Genomic DNA, 10197 nt, shown 5'->3' with positions numbered 1-10197 from the left:
ATGAAACTAGAAGTACTTTGTAGGTGTTGTTGGATAGGTTTGCAAGATAATAAAGAGTACGTAAATAAAAAGTAGGGGCTATTTAGATAAAGAAATAATGAAGTAAACATAGCGAGTGTGGAAAAGTGGTGGGGAGTTGCGAAATTGCCCCTAAGCAATTGACTACTTTACTAGACCGATAGCAAGTATTATGTGGGAGAGGCCACTGCTAGCATGTCATCCCTGACTTGGAAATCTATGCACTTATGATTGGAACTATTAGCAAGCATCCACAACTACTAATGTTCATTAAGGTAAAACCCAACCATAGCATTAAGATATATTGGTCCCCCTTCAATCCCGTATGCATCAATTTCTATGCTAGGTTGAAGCTTCTGTCACTCTTGCCCTCCCATACATAGTCCTATCAACATACAACTAATCCTAGGGTGTGATCCACGCGCACAATCATATGATGGGCACCAAAGGACAGCAACATAACCACAAGCAAATTAAATCAATCATAACAATTCATCAATCACCGACAGGACAACGAAAATCTACTCAGACATCATAGGATGGCAACACATCATTGGATAATAATATGAAGCATAAAGCACCATGTTCAAGTAGAGGGTACAACGGGTTGCGGGAGAGTGGACCGCTGTAGATAGAGGGGGGAAGGTGATGGAGATGTTGGTGAAGATGGCGGAGGTGTTGGTGTAGATCGCGGTGATGATGATGATGGCCACGGCAGTGTTCCGGCGCCACCGGAAGAGAAGGGGATAGGGGGCCCCTTCGTCTTCTTGTTCCTTGACCTCCTCCCTAGATGGGAGAAGGGTTTCCCCTCTGGTCCTTGGCCTCCACAGCATAGGAGGGGCGAGAGCCCCTCCGAGATTGGATTTGTCTCTCTGTCTCTCTCTATTTCTGCGTTCTCAGATTCTTCCCTTTCACCGTTTCTTATATTCCCGGAGATCCGTAACTCCGATTGGGCTGAAATTTTAACACGATTTCTATCCGGATATTAGCTTTATTGTGGCGAAAGAAGAGCATCAACTGCCTTACGGGTGGCCCACGAGGGTCAGGGGCGCGCCCAGGGGGGCAGGCGCACCCCCTGCCTCATGGCCACCTCGGGCACCGTCTCGTGTGGATTTTTCTTCCCAAAAATCATATATATTCCAAAAAAAATCTCCGTCAGTTTTTATCCCGTTTGGACTCCGTTTGATATGGATATTATGCGAAACAAAAAACATGCAACAAACAGGAACTGGCACTGGGCACTGGATCAATATGTTAGTCCCAAAAATAGTATAAAAAGTTGCCAAAAGTATATGAAAGTTTTAGAATATTGGCATGGAACAATCAGGAGGAAGCTCGGTTCGGACCAACACTCAGAGGAGCACTGGCCCGGGGGGGTTTAAAATAAGATAACCCTTGAGTCTGCAGAACCCAAGGGAAGGTATATGGTGGTAGGTAGGCAAATGGTAAAACCAAGGTCGAGCTTTGCTGGAGGAGTTTTGTTCAAAGCGAACTGTCAAGGGATTCCCATAACACCCAACTGTGTAAGGAACGGACAATCAAGGAACATAACACCGGTATGACGGAAAATAGGCGGCAAGAGTGGAACAAAACACCAGGCATAAGGCCGAGCCTTCCACCCTTTACCAAGTATATAGATGCATTAAAGTAAACAATATATAATAATAATATCCCAGCAATAATCATGTCCCAATAAGGAACAAGCTTCATCTTCACCTGCAACTAGCAACGCTATAAGAGGGGCTGAGCAAAGCGGTAACATAGCCAAACAACGGTTTGCTAGGAAAGGTGGGTTAGAGGCTTGACATGGTAATATGGGAGGAATGATATAGCAAGTGGTAGGTATCGCGGCATAGCAATAGAGTGAACAACTAGCAAGCAAAGATAGAGGTGATTTCGAGGGTATGGTCATCTTGCCTGCAATGTTCTCAGAGTTGACGAAAGCTTGATCCTCGTAAGCGTACTCGACAGGTTCCTCAATCATGTACTCGTCTCCCGGCTCTACCCAAAGCAAGAACACAAGAAAAGGACCAACAATCAATCACGGTGCAATGCACAATCAACATGATGCAAAACATGGCATGATATGCGAGATGTGATATGTAATGCATATGCATGCTTCGAAAGGGAAAGATTGAACCAGGCCTCAACTTGGCAAACCAAGTGTGCCGCTGTAAAGATGAATTGATTTCAGTCAAAATCGATATAAAGATCACCAAAATTGGATGCATGGTTTGCAAATGGCAAGCAAAACAAGAATGGCACAATTCTGCGATTAACAGCACGATGCCATCTAGAATGCAACAAGAAACTCAGCTACTGCACTCCAACATAGTAACAAAGCACATGGAAGTGATCTACTCAAGATGCTTGACAAAAGATGAACACTGAGCTACGGTTAAAACACACTAGAACAGGTTCAAACAAGCATGGCAAAAGTGCAAAAGATATCAGCATCACAGACTTAGTTAAAATATCAACATGCCAGGAATTAACATCAGGACGCAATGTTTAGAGCAAGCAAACAACATGCTACAGGAACATATCATAGCAAAACAAGGCATGGCATGAATCTAATCAAAGCATAGAACAAAAGTCCCTTACTGACCATAAGCCAAAAAGGATCAGAAGATATGATGGCACCCATGTAAACATAGCAAGTTTCGTTAACAGATTCAGACTTAGCAGAAAACTGAGCATGGCATAAACAGAAATATGAAGGCATGTTCGTAAGCTCGATTCACTCAACACAAGGCATTGAATGACAAGATAGGCATACTACCTGCAAGAAGACATGTTCAAGAAGCTAACCAAGGCAATAGCAAGTTCATAGCAAGTATGGATCAACTACAATAACCTTGGCAAAATTGATTAACAAATAAACAATCTGCCAGGAACATTTTATAGCAAAAGTAGAGCAAGATTAATACATGCTAGGGCACTCCATAATTGCAAACAGGGGCATGGATGGATAGAGCACAACCATATGTCCAAATCATACTTACTGAAGTAACTCAAATAAAGCATGGATCTCACTGTAGCAACATGAACACATGGCATAAAAATAATAGCAGAGCATTGACTTAGTGAAATTCTAGGTCTCCGAAATCAGCAATATCATGAGAGCTACTTTGCATGCTTGTTCTAGACACCACATTGATCACAAAAATACATGGCAGACACCCCTGTAAAGATGGCATGGCATATACCAAAATACATGTAGAGCTCAAGTCCATATGCAGCACACAACAAATGTAGCAAAAATGACAAATGCTCATACTCCGCTAAGAATCAGCACCTAACATTTTATAGCACTCTTGCATCAATGATTTGGGCATCAAGATGGACTCAAACAAGTAGACCACAATGGAACAAAATGAAGAGCACATCACGATGAGCATTTTTATATATCATGCATGCAAAACAGATCTATGGATGAGGAGATATGGCATGATGAACAGGGGCTAACAATAAAGCAGAAAATGGACTTAGTGGATTTTATACCCTCAGAAAGCTCAGATGTAGGGTTCCGGCACGGATCCCGAGGTTCACCGGAGTCTTCGTCGGAGACGTGCGCTGCGGTGGCCGGAGACAAAGAACTTGCCGGAGACGCGGATCCGCCGGCGATGGTCGGAGGTGGGGCGCCGCGCGGACAACGAGGAGCGGCGGCCGAAGTGGGAGGCGACGGCGGGTGGACAAGGCGGCGGCGGGCAGAGCAAACGTGGCGGCGGGGTGCTCGGGCGGCCGGGTCGCGGTGGCGGCGGCCGTGCGATGCGGCGGCCGTGCGATGCGGCGGCGGCGCGCTGAAGCGGGGAGGCGCAGGCGGCGGAGGAGCGCGCGAGCTCGGGGGCCCGTCCCAGGCCTGGCGGGCCGGCGGCGCGGGGGCGGCGGACGCACCATGTGGCGGGACAGGATTGGTGCGGGTGCGGCGGCGGTTTCGTCCAGCAATGGCCGGACGTGTCCGGCGGCGCGGAGGGAGTTTCACTAGGGTTTCGTTTGTGCGAGAAAAAGGAGGGGATCACCTATTTATATATAGAAGGAGGTGAGTGTGTCCAAATGTGGTGCGGTTTTCGACCACGTGATCGTGATCCGACGGCGAAGTACATGGGATTGGTTTGGATGGGTTATTGGGCCACTTTAGAGGGGTGTTGGGCTGCAACACACATGAGGCCTTTACGGTTCTCCGGTTAACCGTTGGAGTATCAAACGGATTCCAAATGGCACGAAACTTGACAGGCGGTCTACCAGTGGTGTACCAAGGCCGTTTGGAAAATCTCGGTCCATTCCGAGAATGCTTAACACCCGCTCATGAAAAGAGACAAAAGAGGGCGCCGGAGGACGTAGGAGTGCCGGATTGCAAAACGGACAACGGGGAAAATGCTCGGATGCATGAGACGAACACGTATGCAAATGAGATGCACATAATGACATGATATGAAAATGCATGACATGGAAAAAATGCAAAACAAAGACAAAACCAAACCACGAAGGGAAATCTCATATCGCATCTTCGGAAAAGGCAAGAGTCGGAGTTACAAATATGGAATGTTGTATCCGGGGCGTTACAAAACTCCACCACTACGAAAGGATCTCGTCCCGAGATCTAGGATGGCACCGGAGGGAAAACGGAAGATGAAGATAAGAGGTAAAACTAAGTTGCTTCTTTGACAAACGGGTGAAACCAAGGAACCTTAAGGGGTTGAAAACTTGAAAGAAGAACACAACAGATTTGAACGAAGTTGAGGGCACTCTCGTAGAAAAGAGAAACAAGGAACACCATGTGAACCTTGGAGGTGCCAAGCTATGAATGACGAGCACAATGGACAATAAGGAATTGAAACCACTTTGGTTGAAACGAGATAAACAAGGAACACGTAAGAACAAATTTGAACAGCACTCCGGTTGAAAAGAGATGCAAGACTTGATAAGGCAAAAAGAACTTGAGCAGAGGGCACAACACTCCGGTTAAATGGATAAGCAAAGGAAAGAACATGATCTTGACAAAACAAGATGATGGGTCAAAGAGAGCAACATCACAATGCCTCCGGAAGAAATGAAAGAATGGAATGGAATGAACGGAGGAGAAACAAGATCTTGAGAGAGCACACTTACAACATATTCTCGAACGGAGTTGTTGGATTATCAACAACGGAAGGATAAGCTTGATGTGGGCTTATGGAAGACAACTCAAAATTATGAGATGAAATTCTTCCATTAACGAAAAACAAAAGATTGGATTGATATCAACAAGAAGACGAGAAGCTTATCACACTGCGAGGGTAACTGAAGAACTTGGGTCATTTATAAGCACCATAAATAGCAACAATCCTTAGGGAGATCTTTAGTTGAAATATAACCCAACATAACTCCAAGGAGGAAAATGATGGGTTTAAATACCTCATTCCTGACAACTTGCGAACCATGAAACACGAAGGAAAATTATCAAGAATGACATAACACCACCTGAAAAGATAATATAGAAAGAATCGCACTTTGGGATGCAGGATGAAGAATGCTTGAACTCCTCTGGAAAGAATCTCGATGAACACTCCGAGAAGGAATTAAATCCTTGCTGAACCATCATGTAGAACCTCCATGAAGAACTCCGGTAACAAAAGGATGATCAAACGAAAGGAAAGAGAAGTTGAAAACAAAAGGTGAAGCCTTGCGATGATTTAGATGGAGCTTCGCGATGAGATAATGCGGAAAAAAACTTGGAACTCCGGAAAGAAAGATGAACAAGTGAGATCAAGAATTTTGATGAGCCTCCGGAATAAGGAGTTAAACATTTGGAAGAAACAAGAATAAGAATTACGTCATGCGTATCCTTCACCAACTTAAATTGATGACACACAATGGATTTAGCATACTACTCATTCTCGTTGGAAAGGATTCAGGAGAGATATAGCCTACTCTTGAGAAGGTCTTCAAAGATTCACCGGTAGGATTGAAACAACGAATAAATTGATATGATAACGAAGGAGAAGAAATCTTGAATGAGCCATAGTAAGAATTGAAAATGGAAGTAGCAAAGGCACAATACATCGGGAAGAATTGGAAAACGAATGAAGATACTTGAGGGAATTTAGATACACGAGAATCAAGAGATGATGAGCTGATAAGAGAATACTTGAATGATGCACCGGTATGATTTGGAGAATGCGAGCTAAAAGCTGAAATGAATACTTCTGAGATGATGGGCTCCGGAGGATCAAACTGAAAATACTCCTGAATTGCTCCGGATGGGTGAAAAGAATTCGTGTTGGGGATATAGCTATCAGTTATGACCCGCCCAGGAGGGGCCGGGTCAAGACCCAATGGCGGGTCACAAAGGAAGCCCAGTAAACACTCAAGGCAATAGTCTGTTAAATCTTATAGAAGGCCTAAAGGCCTAGAGGCGGTTTAAGGCCCAATATTGTAAACCGTCGTATGTAAGGAAAGACTTGTAGAGAAAGGCATGTAAAGAAGTCACCGAGCCGGACGCGATTTATGAGCCGGCAGGGACTCTAGGCCACTAGGCGTCAACCTGTGTATATAAGGGGACGACCAAGTGGCGGGTTAGGGCAAGAAACAAGAGATTGATAGCCAAGCCGGCGAACTAGCCTCTTGGCGATCGAAACCCCGGCAATATCAACACAACTAGACGTAGGCTTTTACCTTCATCGTAATGGGCCGAACTAGTATAAAACCTCTCGTGTCCTTTATCCCGATTAACCCCTTTAAGCTTCCTAGTTGTGATGGTCCTACGACTTAGTCCTTTCGCTAGGACATCTGCCGTGACAATTCCACGACAGTTGGCGCCTACCGTGGGGCCAGCGCACGGTGGATTCGAGTTCTTAAAGGGCAACTTCGAAGGGCTCAAGGGATACGTTGTGGGCCATATGACCAAGAGTCGTCGCGGCAAGCTCCACATCGACGACGAAGGCTGGGGCCTCGAGGCCGGCTCAATTGAGTATGGGTACCGGGTCCCCTTCGGCGGAATTAATGTCTTCATCGGCCGGATCGGTGAGTCGGGCCCTGAGCCGGACGTCCACACCAACCTCATTGAAACGGATCAGCGCGCGAGGTCCACCCGTGTTCAATCTGTTGTGAAGCATGCCTTCGTAGGTTGCATCCACGGCGGTGAATACTCTGAAGAATCGGTGGATGGTGGTGAGACGGTCATTTTTTCTGACGCCACATCATCAACGGGAGAGACGGACTCTTTGTATCAGCTACAGGATGGCATGCTCGGGGGCTGTTTCGATGGCAGCAGTATTCCGGACCCCCTTGAGCCGCTGAATTGGGCCGGAGTCTTCATGGCAGGAACATAGACGGGGCAGAACTCCACAGCAGGGGCAGCAACAACCACCTGGTCGGTCGCAGCTGGGTCACGAGACCTCACGCGCCCCTCGACTCAGATTCTGATGGAACTCATGGATAAACTAATGACCCTGTTGACTATCGTGGCAGAGCCGGCGGATCAAGCTCAGCATGACGTAGAGGTGGCACGCGTACGTGAGGACATGGTACAAGCTAAAGAAAATTTAGCAGCACAGGAGGTCAAGGTGGCCGCGGAGCGGGCGGCTTTGGACGCTCGTGCTCAACAGCTTCAAGTAGAGACTTTCCGGCTCTCGGTGGATCTGAATGCGTCAAACGAGGTCGTGAGAAGAAGGCATCAGAAAACTCAGTGATGTCTACCTCTGACGCTTGATCCTAGGAACCTTTTTCCCGGGGCCGGGACAAGTAACCTGCCAGAGGCAAATCGGATCACGACACCCGGGGCACGGTTCAGCTGCGTGCCATGGAACCGCCTCGTATACATACCACTCCGCCTCATTATGTACCAACACCACCGGGTCACTTCTCCAATCCCTTGGAAAACCTCATTGCAGCTTCGGCTCGTTTGGCGGCTCTCCCGATGGAGGGCGACTCTCCGGCGGCGATCGAAACATGAAGGGTGAGAGAACTTCTTTAAACAGCTCTCGCGCAGCGGGATGCGTACTCTTACAATCGAGACAGGATCCATTCAACACCTCGCCCGAGCCGGAGCCCAAGCTACAGTAGGCGTATGGATTCAGCTGACATGTCAAGCAATGTTCAACGCCGCAACCAGCCGCATAGGCATGAGCCGGGACAGGCTGGAGCCCTTAACTTGGCGGATCAGGAGAGGATCTGACAAGAGGCTGAGCGAGCGATTCAACTGGTGGCGGAATAGGCGGCTCATCAGACGTTTCCAGCTTATCCAGCAACCTCGGTTGAGGCGGGAGTGGCCACAAGAACCGGAGGTGTTCCTTGCCTGGTTCCGGCCATATGTAATGAGCGTTTGCCAAAGGATTTCAAGGGGCCTCGTAAGGTGCCTAATTACATGGCCGATTTGTAGCCTGGGGCCTGGATTGAGAGTTATGAGATGGCCATGGAGTTGTTGGAGGTTAGCAACGCGACAATGTCTAAATATTTCACCATGATGTTGGATGGAACGGCTCGTACTTGGCTAAATGGGTTGCCCCCCAATTCCATCAGCTCATGGGTGGAGTTAAAGGCCCGGTTCATTCAGAACTTCAAGGACACATGCAAACAACCTATGTCAATCGTGGACTTGATTAATTGTAAACAAGAGGAAGGTGAGTCCACAACCCATTGGGTGTGCCGGGTCAAGGAGATAATTCATTCATCTGATAAGATGGATGCCAGTTCGGCAGTCTAAATGTTGGAGAAAAATTGCCGTTTTGAACCTCTGAAGCAGAAGCTGGGGCGGCTTAAACGTGACTGCCATGACATGGGCCAGTTGATGGCGGCTCTTGTCAAGTATGCCGATTCTGATAGTACCAAGGACCCTGTGTCTGATGAAGAAAAGACAGGGAATGGAAAGAAGAACGACAACGTCAAGGGTCACCAGCATAACCTGGAAAATCAAGGAGGTAATAAACGTAAGGCTGAAGAATTTGTGGCTAACACCAATGCGCAGGGCAACAATCAACGACGCAAGGGTAGACAACCCCCTCGGTCGGGCGGGTCAGGTCCCACCCTTGAGCAACTATTGAATGAACCTTGTCAAAGACAAGGCACCCGGGAGAAGCCAGCCACCCATCTGTGGAAGGACTGTACAATCATGAAGGCATTCAAGAATTCAAATACGTTTGATGGAAGTCACGTCCCTGGCGGTAGTTCAGGTGGAGGCGGCTTTCATGGCCCGGGCGCCGGTTCAAGTGGAGGCAGTTTTCAAGGTCACGGGCATACGGGTAACCAAGGAGGTTATAATCCACAACCCGACCAAGGTAATCAGCAGCAATCTGGATATCAGAGTAACCCAAAACAGTTGAATAGTGTAGAATATCATGTATTTACCACTAGCTTGTGCAAGAGGGACCAAAAGCTTCACAAAAGGGCTGTCAATGCCGTTGAGCCGGGGATTCCGTGTTACTTACGATGGTCAGAACATCCTATTGTGTGGAGCAGAGAGGATCATCCTCCCCGGATCGACAATTCGGGTCAGTTGGCCTTGGTAGTGGCGCCTCAGGTTGGTGGATATAAATTCACTAAAGTGCTCATGGATGGAGGCAGTAGCATCAACATCCTCTATTATGAGACGTTTCGCCGGATGGGGTCGACTGATAAGAGTCTTAACCAATCCAACACTGTTTTTCACGGTGTGGTGCCCAGCAAGTTGGCATACCCAGTTGGTAAGATTGAACTGGAAGTAGCCTTTGGAGATGAATATGATTCCAGAGCGGAGAAATTAACCTTTGAGGTGGTTAAGATCAAAAGCCCATATCATGCTTTGTTTGGACGGCCGGCTTACGCCAAGTTCATGGCTCGGCCGTGTTATGTGTATCTACAGCTCAAGATGCATGCCGGGTTACATGGGCACCATTACAGTACATGGAAGCCGAAAAATAGCCCTGGAGTGTGAAGAGGGAGATGATGCATATGCTGAGTCTGTTTGTGCAACAGAGGAGCTAAAGTTTTATAAAGATAATGTTGACCCGGCAGACATGACGTCCTTAAAGAAGCCAACAACGGAGCATGAACTGGTGTTCAAATTCAAGTCAGCTGATGACACCAAGATGGTTGATTTTTTGCCTGGCGATTCATCCAAGCAGTTCATCATCAGTGCCAACTTGGATCCAAAATAGGAAAGCGCGCTCATCGAGTTCATTCGTGAGAATCGGGACATCTTTGCATGGAAACCTTTTGACA

The sequence above is a fragment of the Triticum urartu genome, chromosome 5 (assembly GCF_003073215.2).
Source record: "Triticum urartu cultivar G1812 chromosome 5, Tu2.1, whole genome shotgun sequence".
NCBI lineage: Eukaryota > Viridiplantae > Streptophyta > Magnoliopsida > Poales > Poaceae > Triticum > Triticum urartu.
Note: the sequence above shows the minus strand (reverse complement) of the source record.